The sequence below is a fragment of the Coptis chinensis genome, chromosome 4, assembly GCF_015680905.1.
Source record: "Coptis chinensis isolate HL-2020 chromosome 4, ASM1568090v1, whole genome shotgun sequence".
NCBI lineage: Eukaryota > Viridiplantae > Streptophyta > Magnoliopsida > Ranunculales > Ranunculaceae > Coptis > Coptis chinensis.
The window spans coordinates 50,809,265-50,830,050 of record NC_141459.1 but is presented as its reverse complement, the minus strand read 5'-3'; the positions used below and the strand labels follow the sequence as shown (position 1 = coordinate 50,830,050).

The 20,786-nt window shown below is 40.3% G+C and overlaps 1 long non-coding RNA gene across 1 annotated transcript; it reads left to right on the top strand.

Moving 5' to 3' along the window:
* Positions 1-18,061: 18,061 nt before the first annotated feature.
* LOC147503876 (uncharacterized) lies at positions 18,062-20,128 on the top strand. Its single transcript, XR_015220283.1, has 3 exons — positions 18,062-18,354; positions 18,437-18,477; positions 19,894-20,128. It is a non-coding gene; the product is annotated as an uncharacterized LOC147503876 (long non-coding RNA).
* The last annotated feature ends 658 nt before the right edge of the window (positions 20,129-20,786 follow it).

The following is a 20,786-nucleotide window of genomic DNA, read 5'->3' as shown; positions in this document are numbered from 1 at the left end:
CTAACTACACCCTCGCTAAACATTTAAATCAATCCCAATTCCTCTCCAAATCATTCCCCCACCAATTCCCACCACCAAAATATTAGAAAAAACAAAAAATTTTTTTTGAGGAATTTGAACTGTCGTGCCACCACCACTGTTTGGTTAGTGAGGTTGTCTCAAACTCCATCCCCACATTCCAATTAAACCCCCAAATCGTTCCAAAGTCTCAATGGCTCAAACACGTCGGATTTTGTCGGAGCACGCGTTTACTGCCGACCACTTCGCACTGTTTTATGGTGACGAGATGGTTAGGAGAGATTGGAGTGGTTTGTGGTACTCGATAGACGATTTTTACCATGAAGATTTGGTCCGACAGTTTTATAGGACGAGGGAGTTGGATGGAAATAGGATTTTTGTTAAGGTGGCTGAGAGGAGGAGAGAAGTATCCACTAGGTTGTTAGCTGAGATTTTAGGCATTCTGCCAAGACGCCATCTAGATGCCACATTATAGGATTCCCAATTTACTGGGGTCAAGCCTTTGATGAACGTGACTATTTCAGAAGGGAACTACAATGCGAGCTCGCATTGTGTTCGCCAGTCGTCTCTCAAAACCAACTAGCTGGCTGTAGCTCAGTGGATTGGTAGGAATGTCATAGGGAAGGAGAAAGTCAGTGACATAGGTCTAAACTGCTTTCACATTCTATAGATACTCCAGGAGCAGAAGTATGAGTTCTGTATTTCAGATTTTTTGAGTAACATGATTAGGGGAGTTGGGAAGAGTATTGCACCTCTCCCTGTTTTGATAACGAAGATCATGATGACCTTGAGAGCGACTCCGACGTTTGATAGGATTTGCCTGAAAGAGCACCGAAATCTTCATATTTATATGGAGTGTATCCAAAGAGTTTGGAGGTTTCCTGAAGAGAGGGTAGTCGAAGAGGATAACTCGGAGGATGAGGAGGACACGACATGTTTTGATGCCGATGCCTTGGAGAGGTGTAGGTCGGATGCAGAATGCATGGCTGTGATTCATCGTGGCATGCGTTCTCTCAATCCTATTTGCAAAGACCTTTGGACTCGGTAGGCTACCATGCATCATAACTTCGAGACTCGTGCCCAGCGCGAGGATGAGCGGTGGGAATAGACGAGGGCTGAGATGGAAGCTCAAAGACAAGTTCAAGACGATATGCTTGCGTTTTTCCACCCCGTGAGGGGTGCTTCTTTCGAGGAGCGATGCGTGAGGCACTGGCGTTGTCACCTTGAGGACGGATGGCTCTGGCCCATCAGGAGCTCAGGAGCCATCACCTTCCCATGTCCCTTCCACTACCAGCAGCGAGTGGTTTAGAAATATTATGAGTTGATGTTGTTTTGTATTTGCTTTTTATTTAGTTCGGATGTTAATTTATGAATTCCGTATTTAAATTTGAATTTGGTTGTTAAATGTTGTTTGAATTTCAGTTTTAATATAATATGGGTCTTTTCAAATTATGCATTGTTTTTATCGTTAATCCCACCTTCTCGAATTGTTTGGGGGTGGTATTATTTACTCTAGCATGATTTTTGATATGATCTTCCAGTTTAGAATTTGTGTTGGAGTGAGGGTTGAGAATATTGCCGATATGGGCATCCTTATGAATAGATATTGTGGTAGGATGAAATCTCGATGAGTTAGGCAATTTCTATCCTAAATTCACTCTAAAAGATATTAGAGTTGTTTTAGAATCAATAATATGAGTTGTTTCCATTTTCGGTTTTGGAAATTTTTTGTTTCCGACAATTGCCTTAAAACTTTTTGGCAACTTCCTAATTCGTTTTAGCAACTTAAAACCTATAAAAATTTCATTCATTCTACACTCACAACCCACACTACACCTCACTTTCATCTCTCACCTTTCACTCCCACGGTTACCATCTTTCTTATCCATTTTAGCACTATCAGCAGCTCGGAGTGCGCCTATTCCCCAGTGGAGCGCTACCTGCGCCCTAGGTAATGTCTGACATAATTTCATCAGAGCGCGACCCGCACCCTACCAAGCCCTGAGATGAGCGCAACCTGCGCCCACAACACTGGAATTCCAGTTTTCATCCTGAGCACGACCCGTGCCCATCCCAGGCAAAAAGTGAGCGTGCCCTGCGCCCAAGTGCCTGGAACTAGAAAATCACCAAGGCACACCCTGCTCCCTACCCAGGCATTGGTGGAGCGCGCCCCATGCCCAAGAAAAATTCCAATTTTTTTTGTGGGTTGTTCCAGGATCGTTGCAGTTGTTCTAGAGAGTAGTTTTGTGATGATTTCTCCTATAGTAATACCGGGGCAGCCTTTTGAACACTTGTTGGGGAGCGAGTCTTATGGATATTGGTTCTGTGAGAGGATCATGCAGTTCGGATGGAGGCATCTTCTGGTAAGTGAAGACAACTCGTATTCACCTAAGCTTATTGAGTTTTTTTTATAATAATGTTAAGTTCAATTGTAACCAGGATGGAGAACAAGAATTCTCCGTCACGGTTGATGACACACCCCTAGAATTCAATAAGTATGTGGTAACATTAGTTTTGGGAATACCAATACCTGATCCAATTCACACGTGGGGATATATGACCGATAATGCATACCTCTATGACTATACATATTTCCATGAGTATTATAGGAGAGGGGTATTTCGTATAATGGACCAAGGGTGTTACAACATAGCCCTTGGTAGCCTGCCCCTAAATGTAGGCACCACTATGTTATTCATCCTAATGAATATTTTAGGGGATTAGCAGTTTACTTCTGCAAATAGTACCGCTGGTGACATTTTCCTTGCTTTAGCTGAGGGACATTACCGATATGACATTCCCCGAATATTAGTGGCTAGTCTTAAGAGAGCCCAAAGCATGTGACATAAGTATCTTCTTATGCCTGTTTTGGTTTGGCGCATCATGCTCAGTTGTCTAACTGAATTCTGTACCCAGTTCACGGATTGGAAAAGGGTTGAAGTCATGAGACCCACCAATTAGGTGGTTCGCTCATTTCGACTAATGACTTGGCCGGGATGGCAGATGCAACCTCATTTGGTTGCTCCTTACACCCCATCAGACATAGTAACACTAGACAGGTTAGCACAAGTTGACGACACACGGCGGCGGGCTTGGCAAGTTATCATGGCATGGCAGGATGCGAAGGAACCTCCTCTCTTTAGAGAAGGAAATGAGGTAAATGCTTAAATAGGAGTTCAGGTTAGTTTTTAGTTTCAGTTAGTGTCTGCTTATGTCCCAAGAAATTTGTTTCTCATTAACCCCATAACGGGCGTAACTCTTATAGAGTTGCGTCAGTTTTTATTTTCTATAATAGTATGTTTAACCTTGTTTTACATATGTTCTAGAATTTCACGCGTTTCTATGATATTTCTCTACCCTATTTATTTAAATACTTTGAGGACAAACCATGCTTCTTGTTTTGGGGGGGGGGGGGGCATAGAAACACGTGTAATTAAGGCATCTGTTAGGATATAAATATGTATAATATGCACTTGTTTCCTAGTTAAAAATTCAAAATTTAAAAAAATATATATTAATAAAAAGTATGCTATACACTTAGGAATATTGGTATTGTTTTCTTTCTCTATGCTCTCAATAATCTAGAAGTCTCACGTAGCTTTTGCATTAGAATAGTTTTTAGAAACTTAAGCTAATATGTAAGTAATAATCCTTGCATCTATCTATAAATATGTTACATGAGTATCTATGATTGTTGGCAGTAAGTTTCTGAAATCTAGGCTAGAGTACTTATTCTACAAATCCTGTGAGAATATAGCCTAAAGCTTTATATGAGTGAACATTTGAGAAATGACACAAGGGAGAAGTAAAATCTGGATAGAGAAATCACACGTCCACTCGCTTGATCACTATACCATATCCTAAGCGAGAATTTAGGCCATCTTTAGATCGATATAGCTAGAAATTCAAACCTATGAATTATTTTCCACTAGTCGCCCCTCTGAGCCTTTCTTTAGCCTTTCATAAACCACAAATCCTTTACCCTGTTACAAAACAAAAAAAAATAAAAAAATCAACCTACCCATTCATTGAATAAGTCTAAGAATATAGATGAAGAATAGAAAAGAGAAAGACCTTTGAAATCAAGAATTTGTTAGTCGCTTCAGATAAGAAAAGGAATTTCCATCCAAATAAATAAATAAAAGAAAATAAAGAGTTATAACTCCAAAAATAGAATCAAAGGAGTCAAAAGCCAAAGAAAAAGAAAAATATGGCTAAGGATGGAAACAAAGTGTAGAAGCAAAAGTAAAGAACAAGGGTTTCTCTAGTTACATAATATGAAGCCTCTATTATCTCAGACTTGTCCTTTTTGAATATCCATTTCCTTCCTTCTTAAACCATCTCCTAATCCCCGCAACACCTAATAAAGACCTCTAGCTCAATTAGGAATAGGTTAGTGTGATAGTAAGTGGCAGATGTCTTTGATCGACTCTGGCTTCCTTGTGTGTCATTGAGATTGTAAGGTAAAGTGTGCCCACTGCACACTGGAGTAGCGAAACTTGAGCAGAAAAATCAGAGTGGTTTTTGCCTTGACATTTATGTGAAGACCTACTTAAGGACACTATTCCGAGTTTTCAGAAACGGACCTGGTAGTACATCTCATAGTATTACTCATTGTATATATGTTTATTCGTAGATGATTGATTATTATGCATATATTAGCTTAGGTTTCGACTTGATTATTTTGAATTCATTGCTAGTGAGATGTATAGATAATTGAGACATAGATAAGGAAACAATAGTTTTATTTCTAGGTCGTTGTAGTATAGATGAAGTTTGTGAGTACCTTCACTAGAAAACTGTCACGAGGCTATAACTCGTCCACTAGGGAATTCCTAGTGGTTTAAGGCCTTGTTGCATATGGTCAATGCAATCGCACTCAGGGAAACGAGATTAGTTAGGACTCCATTTTTGGTCACTTATGCTAATTTCTCATATTTGCTTGAGGACAAGCAAAATGCTATTTGGGGGTGGTTTGATAAGAGCCCAAAACTGTAGTTTTTAACAATAATACTTTTAGACCAATTATGCTAATAATAAATAAGAGTTAATTCTAATTACGTGCTTTTATGTATTTCAGGCATTGAAGTCAATTATGTGCAGAAATGTGCCACTTTGGCGATATAAAGGAGCAAGGGTTGGTTGCTAAGAAGTTCTGTGATTAAAGGCCAATACGGGTAGAAACAGCACACAAAAGTCAGCAGAACTTCCGAAGATCGTATCTTTAGACTCAGGCCTCGGAATTGGTCGTACCTTATGTCAAAACGACCGGCTTGGAGAGAGCTTTCTAATGGTCTAAACCTTGACCCAATCAAAGGAGCAAAAGTGGACGAAAAGCCTGTTGAAGTCAAAGCCAGCTGAAAAGGGCCCTGTGGACTGGAGAAATTGGGCTTTAGGCTCGATTTTCCGGCCCAAAACATGGACCCTTATCCCATGCACGAAAATGTGGATCTGGTCTCCTCCATTTCCACACACAAGACTTAACTCTTAAGAATCAATTTAGCTTAGGATAGAAAGTAGCCATTAAAGCTTAGTTCTAGATCTAGTTTTTTTCAATTAATTAATTAGTTGTTATTCTTGTTTTAATTTCAGTATTGAATCATTGTTTATCATTCATTAGATAAATAAAATAGTTAGTTCTTGATAATTTCGATTTTGCTATTAAAAATTGCTTAGATCTAATTTTGATTCTTAGTTGTTAATGATTTCTTAGTTGTTAATTTAGATTTAAATTATTGTTTAGTTCAATTTAGTAAAGTTAGAACCTTTATATGATGTCTAGTTTAATTTCATTTGGGAAATGATAGTTTGATGAATCAAGGCTAAACCTCCATTAGAGGGGTTTGATGAAACCTTGATGAAAACTTGATTGTGTAGTGTAGAATCGTTGTAAGAGTCTATTCCACTCTAGAAGGTCGTTGATTCGCCATGAGAATGGGTGGACGTCCTCACATGCTAGTTATGAATTTGTAGAGATGCCATGTATAATTAGGGATTAGAACGACTAATTCTAACCGTAAGAACGTGAGAATTGGATTACAACAATCTATGCTAGTCTATTAAGTTGGATTCAAAGTGGATTCCATTCCCCCCTAATTCTTATTATAGATTCAAACCTTAGTATCCCGTAGCATTTCGTAGTTGAATCATTATAGTTAGTATCTTGTTCTTAGAATTCCCTTCGTAAAACTCTCGTTAGACTTTGGATAGATTTACAATTATAGAAAACTTGAATGCTAAAGAACTAGGAGTGGAACGAATCTTCTATTCCAACTCTACTTCAATAGTATCGAGAGTAGAAATCTTTGATAATCACGAGTATAGTTCAGTTTTAGTTTTACTTCGTTTAGAGTTTCATCGCTTTATTCATTAGTAAAACTATTCAATTTTATCCTTTTATCACACACATATCGAGGCTTTTTGGTTAGATTCTCACAGGATTGATAATTTAAGTCAACTAACCGTGGGTTCTAGAAACTTACTGCTATGTACAATCGATGATACTCAGTGCATGAATACTTATGAAAAGATGTAAAAACTATTGCGTACGTATTATCTTAAGTTTCTTAAAAACAAATCCTAATGCGAATGCTAATGTGAGATTTCTAGACAATTTTCATCATTGAAAAGGAAACAAGACTTTGTCACTAAGTACATTCACTAACAAGAAAATAGAAACTATATACAGCCTACAAGTCACCTAATTTTTGCTACAGGTTTAAAGCACCCCCAAACAGAATGATGCTTAGTCCTTGAAGTATCAATAGATAAAGAAAGAAATTACCTGAGAACCGTGAGCAAAATTAAGGATGGATTGCTGGAACAGAAAGTGATTATAACACAGTATATTATACAGAGATAAACAAAGAAAAACAATAATATACTAAACACAACTATATACAGTTAGATATATATATACAATGGCCTACTCAAATTTACCCACCAGCCTGTCCTGATGGTCTGGCGTCATCCCACGTGAAATGCATTTCCTTAGCATTGTGCCAAAAAATAATGGTTTACCAAATGGTGCTCCATTTTTGTTCTCCGGATTCATTCAAATGTGCCAACATTTTGTCACCGTTCGTGTAACAACGAACATGCCTCAGGTACTGTGAAGGACATCGCCATTGTCGAAACCTTAATGAATTAATTATTTTGTTCGCCGGACACATAGAGTCTACATTTACCCAATCGTGAAAAGTAGCTGAGAAATGTGGGAAATGTGTCCTCATAATTCGGCAAGCGGTTATAGGTAAAAGTAGATATTGATGCCGAACAGTGCGAGCTCTTTTCTAATTGGAGATAACACAGTTTAAGATATCAAAGTGTAGGAACCGTTATGGTCGCAGTTTACAAACCGTGAAAACCATGCGCAGCGGAATAAAGGTTCTCACGATTTTGTTTAGAAACATACCTTTAGATAAGTTGTGATAACTCTGAGAATTGAAGCTCTACGAATCAACAACCTCTTGATCTTATGTTGTATTCCTATTCTTAGAATGGACGTTGTGTAGGCAACGATCTTCCAACCTCATCTTTCTCTCTTGGCCTCTCTCACTCACAAAGTTGGAACCGAATTTGGATCTTACTTTTCTTGAGCAAAACCTTGGTTAAAAACGGCCGAGAAAGAGAGTGTCTATTTATAGGCTACAATAGGGACCATGAGGAGAAATCAGGGTTAGGTCTCCTGACGGGCTTGGGCTTCCCATGTTCGCCCAGAACACACAACCCAAGTCCGTCAACAAATGGCTTATTCCACTAAAGGCCATTGTTGCACTACCGCCCTAATCCCAAATTACGTGTTACGTTTATGGGCTCCATATTATATGCTCGTTGATCTCCCCGTGTTTAGGATATTAAATGCCCGTTGATTAAGTCAAGTTACTAACAACTACATTAATCAACTTCTTATGTCCTTGAGTAGTACCATTCAACCTCATTATCATGTCGGATTAAATCAACCTGCAGGGTTTACATGATAATCCTTATGAGCTCCTAAAGGGGACATCATCAACCCGACTTCCTACGGGTCACAGATTCCTTCTATAATCAACAGCACACCTTACATACAATGTCACTACCCAATCTATCGAGTTTGTTGATTCACAAATGAATCTCACTCGTTGATGATTTAAAGCAATGTACAATGCACGTAAGTGCCCGTTATTATATCTGGATTAAGAGGACAAGCATCCATAATAATAGAGGTGTTTTTTTCTCTTATATAGTCCGTATAAAGAGAAACAACCTCACTTGGTCCTGTTCAATACACACAAAGTGTACTAGTATAATCCTGTAGTCAAGATAGACTAATACCATATTATACTACAACCGTACCAATGGTTTGTCCAAATCCATCTAGGTTGTGAATGTTTAATTATACTTTATAAGGTACTGATGATATGATCTTCTATGTGTCACCACACACCATATCATCTACAACATAAAGTATTAGACACATGCATATAACTAATAACATATATAATATGTATAACATTTGCCCATATGATTCTCATTCAAAATATAAAGAATTAGAGTTAATACAAAAGTAATGCTTTTAGTATATGACCCTATCATAAAGAATGTATGACCCTGAGCAAGCGCATTGAATACTACACAAGCAGCATCATTGGGAGTAGAAAAATGCCAATCTCTCATGATATTCAACAGGATAAACAACATAGCATTCCCCACGTTCATGGTCATTCTTGCTAAGGGAATGGTGATGTCTGGCCATCTGCCAAGTGCAGGTCCTTATTCTTTAATTGCAAGACCATCACCGTATGTTGCGCGAAAAGCAGGCCATGAAAAGGAACAGGTAGAGTTCTTGATGATGTATGGCCATGTTGCTACCGGCTCGTGATAGGGAAGATCCAAAGTTAGGGCAAGTGTTGGCTCAAAAAAGATATGGTGTGTGCCACCAACTTAGATTGTGAACCCGTCTAAGAAAAAGTCGTGAGCATGGTTGAATACTGGTGTGTCTCCCATATTGGCATAAAATTATGCAGCCAAACTTGGATAGTAAGTTTGGTTTGGTCAAAGAACGAGGGAAGACCACCCAATATTAGCGATGCAATCACGAAAATGAAGGCCATAAGCATCGGAATCCATCATAGCCTGAAAGGATTGCTTAGGAATGATTTTTGGAGTTGTCATGCTTGATGAAGATGATCTTTGATGGATAAGAGCGAGGGGTAAGGCAAAGATGCCTGGCATACTATCAATCAGTTTGAGGAAACGTCCAAAATGAAGTAGCCACGTTATGTAAAGCAACGTGAGAGTCCTATCAGAAGGAAATCAAGTATGTCTCCCACGCCTGATGGAAAAGGATATGTATGAAGAAAATTGTCCAATAAAGTCTGACTGGATGGATGACAGAGTATGGAAGAAGATATACCCCTCCTATAATCAAATTTAAAATAACAAGTTAAAATTTGATTATTGGATATTAATAACAACTTGAATTATGGCCTTGCTTACAAAAGAAGACACAAAGATAACAACAATTTTTAATTATTTGAGCACACGATGAAAACTTAATTAATATATATATATATATATATATATATATATATATATATATTTTTTTTTTTTTGGAAGAAAATCATGGATCACAATGATGATGATGATGATGATGATGGTGATGGTGATGGGGATGCAGATCATGCACAACACTGTTTAGTTCATCAATTTGTTGGCCTTGCTGAATTTGAATGGCCCCCTGGTTGGTAGAGAGCGTAGTTTGATTCTCCATTAGGAGAGCGTGATTTTCCAAAGACTGAGAGTGATTTTCCAAGATTGCCTCCTGTTCAACATCATGCATTGCTTAACGTTCTTGACATTCTAGAAAACTATTGATGACGATTTCCTGGCGTGCGTGTAGTGCCCGCATGCCTTGGTGAAGAAAATGAATGCCTTCCATAGGATTTAAAATGTTATGCATTGCACTTTCATCAAAGAAATGTTCAGAGTATGAGCTTTGGTCTTTTTGTTCATCTGTCAGAGTAACTGGAGTCTAAGAACCAGCGGTGCAGTTTGTGTGAATTACAGTAAGGCCCGTTTTTTGAAGAGGTATTTCTTGATAAATAGCTGGATAACCCAAACGCAACATAATTTTTGTGACTAGTGTAGACAAAGGTGCTAACCATTTTTTATGCCTGGTGATCGAGTTCCAGAGATATTGGATTATGCAATAGTCATCCCTATGATTATGCATAATCCAAAGTAGGTGGAGTTGAGGTTTTGTCACTTCAGATGATGATGATGTACCTACCACTTTGTGTCCTAACCAGTGAAGCACAGCTCGTTGATTCTGTTTCAAGGAGTGTTGAAGAACAACGTGATGTCTATTTCTGATTTCACCAGAGATATAGTAGCCTGTAGTATTTGTTTGACGGTATCAAATGATGACTCTTGAATATGGAACTCTGGGTTATTCATTGGAATTTGAAGTATGTCAGAGATAATTTTCCTAGTCAATTCAAATCATTGTCCATGGGCATGGAAATAGAATTTACCATGTTCATATCCGCTAAATTGGTAGAACATCAAAACCAATTCACTGGAATAAGTAGCTTCCGAGTGATATAGAAGATGCATCCATCCTCGACGTACAATTTATGTGTCAAAATATGGAGAAAACAGGCCTTCATAAAAAAAAAATCTAATAATTTTTCTCGGGCACTATCTTTCTTGGTTGATCCATTTGAAAGCATAAGTGAGGGAAGGATAGTACAAAATGCATGAAACGAAGATGATGGGAAAAAAAAATATTTATAGCCAATATATGAGCCTTTACGAATCAGGATGGCAAGTGTAGTTAGATCCAAAATTAATATGTGGAAAACACAAGTGAAACATGTGTTACTGTTACACATAAATATGTAACAACAACTATGGGTATCTATAAGAACCAAAAACCTCTATTAGAATAAAGCACTAGTGGCTCTCAATTACAACACCAAAAATCCTCTCAACACTCTCTCTCACTCTCTTTTCTTTCCTTCCTCCTTTCTTTCTCTCTCTCTCTCTCTCTCTCTCTCTCTCTCTCTCTCTCTCTCTCTCTCTCTCTCTCGGGAGCGGCCCCCTCTCACCTGTCTTATTCTCTTCTTTTTATACCTTTCCACCCTCTATCTGGGCCATCCATCTATCCCTTCATCTGACGGCCTCCTGTCAGTCGTACCTCGGCCATGTCTGCCCTAGGGTTCCGCTGCCCGATTCCACTGCTCCTCAGCCTACCCGGTTACATTTGCCGCCCCCCCCTTCATCTTTGACCCAGTCCTCTATTATAAAATGGGCCACTACAAATGCCCCTGCTCGACTTTGCGGCCATATGATTGGCCCGAGGTTGAGAACTCCCACCGTTCTATCTCCCCTTCAATTAATATTTGTCCATTTTGGGAAGCGTGTGATGTGAAAGGTACTCATCACGCGCATTTTTTCTGGCGGCCCCTGGTTTCCCGTGCGACCACGTGTCGTCCTACGGTTGGAGCCTCAGCTGTTGCTTCATTTTCCTCACCTCTCGAAATTACCCTTTTGCCCTCAACCTATTTAAACCCCCCACCCTTCTTCTTCTTCCCTCACTTTCTTTTCCATTGTCTAAACTCCTTCTTTCCCTCTGCTCAAACTCCCCATTTTTCTCCTTCCCCAAATCTTCTTCGGTGCGCGTGTGTTTCCCAGTGGTGGTCTCCCCAGTATCTTTCGTCCTTCCGGCTATCCCTCACGACTTCACCAACTCCTTTTCACCATTGATCAGTACGTTCTCTTGGTCCTTTATCTCTTTAGTTGAATTGTCTTTTCCTTTCTCATTTTGATATAATTCAATTCCTAGAGTCTGTTCATCTCTCTTCCGATGTCGGGCCGCGAATCTGGTGACTTGTCTTCTTCCCGTTCAGCGGGCGTCTCTTCTCCCTCTCCTCCCGCTTCCCCTGCTGTACCCTCCACCTCCAGTCGATCCACTACTTTATTGTCGCCTCCCCCCAGATCTCGTAGACCTAATTTAGATGCCATTAGAGCAGCCTACGGTGTTCTAGCCGACGTTGTATTGGAACATGTGCCCTCTGTCACCCACTACCCCCATTTGGTTCCTCGTCGACCGGGCTCTCTTGTCATCACCGTAGGTCAAATGGTTGCCGGTCTGTGGCTTCCCCTTACTCTCCTAGATGTTGAAGTTTGCAATCACTTCAACATTCCCTATTGTCAAGGTATAGGTAATTTCTGGCGAATAATGTACGCCGCGAATTCCTACAACTAGACCAGTGTACCCAAGATTACCAGTCGCGATATCTACTCTCAATACTACCTCAAAACCAGCACCAAGGATGTTAGCATAGGATACCAGTCCTTCTGCGTTCGCCCTAAAAAACAATCTTTTCTCCTTAAGCTTACCACCTCCGACAAAGTTTGGCACCATTATCCGCTCCATGTATCAGGCGACTTTCTGTCCGTGGACATTCCCTCTTCCCTGACTCTTAACCACCTCGCCTTTCGACTCCGCGGTGGGTATCGTAGTTCTTTCTCTGTTTTTCGAAATGTTTTCCCTTTGATCTACTAACTCACCTCTGTTCTTATTTACAGGTTGGCGACTAGATTCCAAATCAAGGATTTATGACAACATCTCCTGTCCTATATTTGCCCAGCTTCACGATCTTGGCTCTTCTCAAGATGACTTCTTAGGTATTCATCCCTCCACCGCTACTCCCTTATTGCCCATTCCCGCTCTCAACACCTTCCGCGGCTTAACAGGTCCCTTTTTTCGTCCTCCCCCTCCCAAGGAACGAAAGCCCACGCATCTCCCCCTTCCAAGAAGAGATCTCATACCCATAGTTCACACCACCCCCTTCCTCGAACTTCCTCACATACTTCCGCCTCCTGTGAACCTCAAGATTTCCACCCTTCCTCTACTCCCAGCGACATCCCTTCCTACCGCTCTATCTCCCATTGGGACGACCAGTTCACCTCTCACCCCTCACCTACTATAGACATGGACGTCCACAAGTTGAAATTGTTTGATAGCGACTCTGATGACAATGTGATGGAAGTTCCCCCCGCCGACATGCATGCGCCCGCTGATCAACCACCAGCCAAGAGGCCACAGACATCCACCTCTGACGAGCTTGCCTCTACAACCCAACATGCCCCCATGCCCGAAGGCCCAGCCCTTCCTTCTTCACCCTTTCATCCAGCTGCCTCCTCTCCCTGCACTCGCCGACTTGGCAAGAAGCCCGCTCAGCCTGCCGCCCCGGCCTCCAGTCTTGCACCAATTGAGGACTTCTATCCCATCTTCAATATGCGAAACCGGAAAGTGAATACAACGGACTCCTCCCTAGACAATGCTGTCATGGCCTCCTCCTTGTTCTACAATGCCCATCTACCTAAGGACATTGCCTATGCGGACGGGGGTTCATTTGATTCACATCACACTTCGTTGTAAACTAACTGGGAATGGGTACAACTTTTTTTCTTTTTTTCTTTTTTTCTTTTTTTTTATCCCTCTACCTTTTTTACCCAGGTGAGTCTAGACATCTCCTTTATGATCCGCGGCCTTCTCCGTGCCAGGAATAAGGTGACCGCCCTGGACCAAGAGCTCAACGGCCCCTCTGGCTTGCGAGCGTCTTATGCCAGTCTTCAATTAGACCTTGCCGCCGCCAATTTGTCCAAAGTCTAGGTTCAAGATAAACTGATTGCAGCCGAATCCTCCCACCAGCGGTACATGGACTCAGTCAATGAACGCCGGGGCTGCCAAAAAGAAGAACTTTTCCAACACCACTTGCTTGATTCGAATGCCCTCGCCCAACAGCATCAAAAGGCCGTGGACGCCCTTAACCGGGCCTACCAAGATGAAACCGCCAAGATTCTGGAGCAGCACCAACTGGATATGACGACTCTTCGCGACCGTTTCAAAGCTTTGGCTAAGAAGAGGGTGGCCCAGAAGGTCCAGGAGGAACTCGACCGGCTCACTCAGGAGGGGCGCCTTCTCCCCGACAAACCTACTGTTCTGGTGACTAGACCCCCTGAGGCTGCCGGTGACCATACTGAAGCCGCCAACCCCTCTGGCATCCCAGAGAACCTTGCGATGGGCATAGATCCCCTTCCAGCTGCCATCATTGAAGAGTCCCACATTGCTGTCATTGAAAGTGTTGTTGAAGAAACTAACATTGATTCATCCACCTAGGGAATGCCCTAGTTTTTCTTGTGTATCACAATACTGTTATTAACTTGCAATCTGACTCGCGCCCTGTTTATGTATTTTGCTATGTGATTGAGTTTTATATGCTTGTTGTCTTCTCCCCTGCAACCTTCTTTCGTTTATTAGATTTGCTACATATATCTCTTGTCTCTAGTCTATTCCTTGCCTTCTCATTCACGCCTTCCTGCCATTTCCCTCCCTTGCTTAGGGCCCTTTCCTAAGTCACTGTCAGCGAAGGGCTCCTCCCCTCCGCTGCTTCTCACTCTATAGGAGACAAATGGGGTCACTCTCATTGCCCCATGTGTCTTTTACATCCATGGTCCGCGGAGGGCTCATCCCGCTCCGCGTGCTCGGTGCTTCCGGGACCTGCTGGAGCAACTCGTCTTGCTCAGGGCCCTTTCCTAAGCCATTGTCAGCGATGGTCTCATCCCCTCCGCTCCTTCTCTCTCTCTAGAGGACAAATGGTGTCACTCTCCTTGCCTCATGTGTCTTTTACATCTATGGTCCGCGGAGGGCTCATCCCGCTCTGTGTGCTCGGTGCTTCTGGGACCTACTGGAGCAACTCGTCTTGCCCAGGGCCCTTTCGAAAGCTAATGTCAGCAAAGGGCTCATCCCCTTGCTGCTTCTCTCTCTATAAGAGCTAGATGGGGTCACTCTCATTGTCCCATGTGTCTTTTGTGTTCGCGTTCCCATTCAGAAATTTCGACTAATAAACCTATTTCTTTTCACAAAAGTGTTACGGTTTTATATATTTATAAACAACTTTAGTCCTCTGCTCGGGACCCTCTTTACATTGCTCTGAACTTCAATACATTCACTTGTAAAACATTTTTAACATTCTTACGTTCCAAGGTCTCGCTATTAGCTTTCCTTCCATTGTTCGAAGCTTATAGGTTCCTGACCCTCCTTCCTCCAAAGATTATGTCTTTCTTCCCAGTTTGGACTCAATTTCCCGTCCTTTTCCTCCTTAGTGATTAACGTCACACGGCGGAGCACCAATTCTCCTATCTTAAATTTCCGCGGTCTGACCCGCTTGTTGTATTGCCTCTGTAACCTCCGATGATACTCTTCAAGATGGATACGGGCTGCATCTCTTCTCTCTTCTGCCAAATTCAAATCTCTAGCCAAAATGCACCAAATTGATCCTTCTTCCACTGCCTTGGTTCTCCTGGTAGTCGCCACCAGTTTCGCGGGAATCACGGCCTCAATGTCGTACGCTAAGGCGAACGGGGTCTCTTTGGTGGTGGTTTGCAGGGTGGTTCTATAAGCCCAAAGAACATGATTCAACTCGTCGGCCCATGCGCCCTTCCTATCTTCAAATTTTCTTTTCAGATTGTTTAGTATCGTTTTGTTGGAAGATTCCGCCTGCCCGTTGCCTTCTGGGTTATAGGGGGCCGAAAACCCTTGCTTCACTTTGTAGGCTTTAAGGAACGCCGCCACCTTAGCTCCTGCAAACTATGTCCCATTGTCTGCAATGATGACATATGGTAGCCCAAACTGACATATGATGTTCTCCCATATAAACATAATCACTTGAGTCTCCTTTATCTGCTGCAACGGGACGACTTCTATCCATTTTGTGAAGTAGTCTGTGGCCGCTAACATATACCTTCTTTTGCCACTAGCCATGGGTAATGGCCCAACGATATCTAATGCCCACATGGCAAAGGGCAAAGGGCTGGAGACGTTATGCAGGGGCTCCGCCGGTGCAAATATCCGCTGCGCAAATCTCTGACACTTGTCACACCTCTTTGCAAATTTGACTACATCCCATTTCATATGAGGCCAAAAATAGCCTTGCATCAATAACTGATGTGTCGTAGTCCTCCCTACGGAGTGGCTCCGACAATTCCCTTCGTGCAATTCTGCCTGCACCTCTGATGATAATCGCGGCCCCAAACATTTCAGCAGCGGTCCATTGAAGTTCTTCCTATACAGTTCCCCTTCCATCAACACATATATCTGAGACACCTGCTCCAACCTCATTTTCTCGTTCCTATCTGTCACCTGCCCCCCGCTTGATGGGATCCATCCACCCCTTTTCTTCTTCTGCAACATGGCACACCTCCATTATTTCCTCTATGCTTGGCCACTCCAGTATTCCCACCTTTATAGTTCTTTCCTCAGACCCCAACATGGTGGCGGCCACATAAGCCAGAGCGTCTGCATGCCTATTCTGATAGGGTTATATACTAAAAGCATTACTTTTGTATTAACTCTAATTCTTTATATTTTGAATGAGAATCATATGGGCAAATGTTATGCATATTATATATGTTATTAGTTATGTGCATGTGTCTAATACTTTATGATTTAGATGATATGGTGTGGACTCACAAAAGATCATATCATCAGTACCTTATAAAGTATAAGTAATCGTTCACAACCTAGATGGATTTGGACAACCCATTGGTACGGTTGTAGTATAATCTGGTATTAGTCTATCTTGACTATAGGATTACACTAGTACACTTTGTGTGTATTGAATAGGACCAAGTGAGGTTGTTTCTCCTTATACTGACTATATAAGAGAACAAACGCCTCTGTTATTATGGATGCTTGTCCTCCTAATCTGGATATAATAACGGGCACTTACGTGTATTGTACATTACTTGAAATTATCAATGAGTGAGATTCAGTGGTGAATCAACAAACTCAATGGATTGGGTAATGACATTGTATGTAATGTGTGCTGTTGATTATAGAAGGAATCTGTGTCCCGCAAGAATTTGGGTTGATGATGTCCCCTTGAAGAGCTCAAAAAGATTGTCATGTAAACCCTGCAGGTGGATTTATTCGGACATGACAATGAGGTTGAGTGGTACTACTCAAGGACATAAGAAGTTGATTAATGTACTTGTCAGTAACTTGACTTAATCAACGGACATTCGATATCTTAAACACTGGGAGATCAACGAGCATATAATATGGAGCCCATAAACGCTAACACGTAATTTGGGATTAGGGCGGTAGTGCAATAATGGCCTTTAGTGGAATAAGCCATTTGTTGACGGACTTGGGCCGTGTGTTCGGGGCGAACATGGGAAGCCCAAGCCCGTCAGGAGGCCCAACCTTTTCTCCTCATGGTTCCTGTTGTAGCCTATAAATAGAATACTCTTTCTCTCTGGCCAAAATTTACTATTCAGTGGTTCTGAAAAAGAAGCAAGAAAAGTAGATCTGAATTCGTTTCTGATCTTGAGAGAAAGAAGGGGATTGGTAGATCGTTGTCCACACAACATCCAATCTATTCTAAAGGAATACAACTGAAGATCAAGGGGTTGATTGTTGATTTCAGATTTGATAAAGCTTGGATTCTCAGAGTTATCTAAACCGATTCTTAAAGGTATGTTTTCTATTTAAAATCGTGAGAACCCCATTGATTCCGCTACGCGTGGTTCTCACGGTTTGTAGAAATATTCGTTCTGAAATAACGGTTCCTACAAGATCAACTTAATCTAGTGGTTCCAACTACATATCCGGATTTTATAATAGAGTAGTATAAATCAGTGAACTTTGTTTTGATAATATATATCACTACACCATAACAGGATATTTGTAACACACACTTTTTTTGCTTTGTAACGGTTATTTACTGTTAGCAAGTTGCCAACGCTATATAAGCGTTAGGAATGTTGTAAAGTGTTAGTTTAATTAGGGTGAATTTCAGGAATTAATTTCTAACGCTTAAAAATCGTGTGAGAAGTGTTACAAATTAAAAAACTTGAAATGCTCTATTATTTTGATTGGAATATAAAACATAACTTTCCTTTCTCTCCTCTCTCTCTCTCTCACACCGCCGCTGCGTTTTTCGGTCTCCTCCACCTCTCTCTCTCACTGCCGGTACCCTCGTCTCTCGCTTTCTCTCTCTCTCTCTCACTTTTTTGGATCGGTTTTATTCTAAACTAGGGTATTTTCTCTTGTCTCTCACTGCCGCTGTGCTATTTTTAAACTAGGGCAAATTTTCTTCTGATGTTCTGATCATCTCTTTTAAAAGTTGCGTCTCTTTTCTCTTCTTCATCAATATTTTTTCAACCCTCTCTCTCTCACCACACACCACAGCCATCTTGATCCGATGGGTGGAGGAAACGGTCAGAAAGCCAAGATGGCTCGCGAGAAGAACTTGGAGAAGCAAAAGGCTGCTGGCAAGGGTAATCTGTAGTTTTTTTTAACTTGTTGTGAGATACTCTTCTTTTGGATTGAAACTTATCTATTTTTACTTGTGCTTGACAGGAAGTCAGTTGGAAGCTAACAAGAAAGTTATGAGTATCCAGGTATAACTCACTCAATTTTACTCTTTCATCTTTTATATCTCCAAAGTATCTATTCAGTGTAAAACCGACTTTAGAATTGAAGTACAATAGACAAAGTTATGCTATTTTGCAACATGCAATTCACCCCCCACTTTGATTTACCAATTGCCCTTTGAAACAAATAATTATTCTTTGGATCTTTAGGTGAGTACAATTAAACAAATTAGCACCAATATCTATACAGATGACTCAAATTTTCACGTTAATTATAGACGGAAAAAATACATCAAAATAAGTGTATGCTATTTGGAAAATAAATTTTATTAAAAAAAAATGCTCTAGAAAACAAACTGGCAACATGATCTGATGATTAAATGGGAGTTGTATGAGTTACATAAGTGAAAAAGGATGTCTTGTGATATTTTGATGTTCTAATACATCTCTTTTAGTCCTGTTTGTTAGAAAATTTTAGTAAAGTTTTGACCCTTCTAATTAGGATGAATCATCTAGAACTAGTACAAAAAAGAAAATCTCTTAAGCAAGCCCTAAATCTCACCACTTTCAATGAGACGAAGGATGATGAAGAGCTCAAGACAAAGATATCCCACCAATTACTCTTCAAATTTAGGTATGAATATTTTTTTATGTATCTTCTCTCTTGATTTTTCGTTTGTTTAAACAACGGTGAGTTCAAGTTTCTTTTCAGTTTTTGTAGATATCAACTTATTTCTTGATTTCATTGTCAAGTTTGAACTTTTGAAGACTCTTAAGGCTCATATTGTTCTTTTATTGATGAGGAATGATCGGCTTTAGCAAGTATCATTCTTATTTCCCAAGTTTACACTTTCAGCAACTTTGGATGTTTGTATAGGCCGGGTTATTAATTCTTAGTTACATTTCACACTAAGATAGATTCGTTTAATTGTGTAGTTGAAAATTTCTTATCTAATAGTCTCTATTTATACAAATTTCAGCTCATGGTGCAATGCTTATATGCTTATGAGACTTATACTAGATTACGTTAATTAGTCGCACCAAGTAATTGTTAGAGTTCCACGTTGAATGCACTCTTGTTCATAGGGGGGGTGCTGTTAGTATATATGATTCCATTTATGTGAAAGGCTTATTGCTAAATGACATCTATCTAAGAACTTATAAGTTTCAGTAGAGTTGTAGAATTGCAAAAAAAACAAACAGGAATCAAGACCTTTGGTGATACCAAGGGGAGGCTCATGACCTGTAGCTATTTTGACTGCCCTAATTAAGTTAGCTAGGCTAACATTGTAAGCTAGTAGCACTCTTTTCTAAAGTATGTCTTTTATTCCACTTGGTCTGAATGCTATTTTTCATTTTTTTTATTCGTTTCTAATTGATTTGGTTTTCCAACTCGTATGTATTCACTAGGACTGCAATTTGTTTCATTCATTTATTTCCCAGGGTATTGCAAATGGATTGGATAACGGAAGTTAGCTTATCGCAGTCGGCCTAATCTTCAAGCTTTGAATTGTGAGCTTAGTACCTTTATTTTATATTTAGATTGGAGCCTTCCTAAAACTGATATCGAAGTTCTGATTAAGTGCACATATTTTAGCAAACATAAAGATTTGCTTAGTTCTTAGAGGATTCTGTTTGAGATTGTGTTGGTCTTTGCTTATGTAATTATTCCATCCTATATTTGGGTATTCTATATGTCTATTTGCTTTGCGTTCTATCTAGTGTTGGATCCTTGGGCATGTATTTAGACTTATTATCAGTTACATTTGGGGGTATCAATTTTTCGTAGTTAGATCACTTAAAATGTGCACTCATATGTGAATTAATCGATGGCATGTTGGTTCATCCATACATTAAACATACAATAATCCTCTTCTTCATACATGGAATATAATCACAGTACACATGCACTACAAGAAAACTAACTTGTGTGCAAATATATATTCATTGAAAGATTTCAATTGATTGATATTAGTACAATGATGTTTTTTTTTATTAGATGTATAATAAGATAACTTTTGATGCCTTTGAGACTTGAAGAGTTATTGTTTTAGATTTTGGTCTTGCAAACTTAAGTCATTCTTATCACTTTATTTATTTGTACTATACTTGTTTTAACTTTGAACAACGGCCCATATTAGTTGGCGTTAGGATAACTTTTGCTATCTTGGGTACTCTCATGATCTAGCACTACATGAAAAAGGGCTTTTTGACAATTTGGCAAGCATCTTAGCTTTGACTTGTTTTTTTTTTCTTTGTATCATAGATTTTCATAATAACCTTAAATAACGTCTCGATCTAACTTTTCACCGTGACGCACTTATTAACGTTTAGAA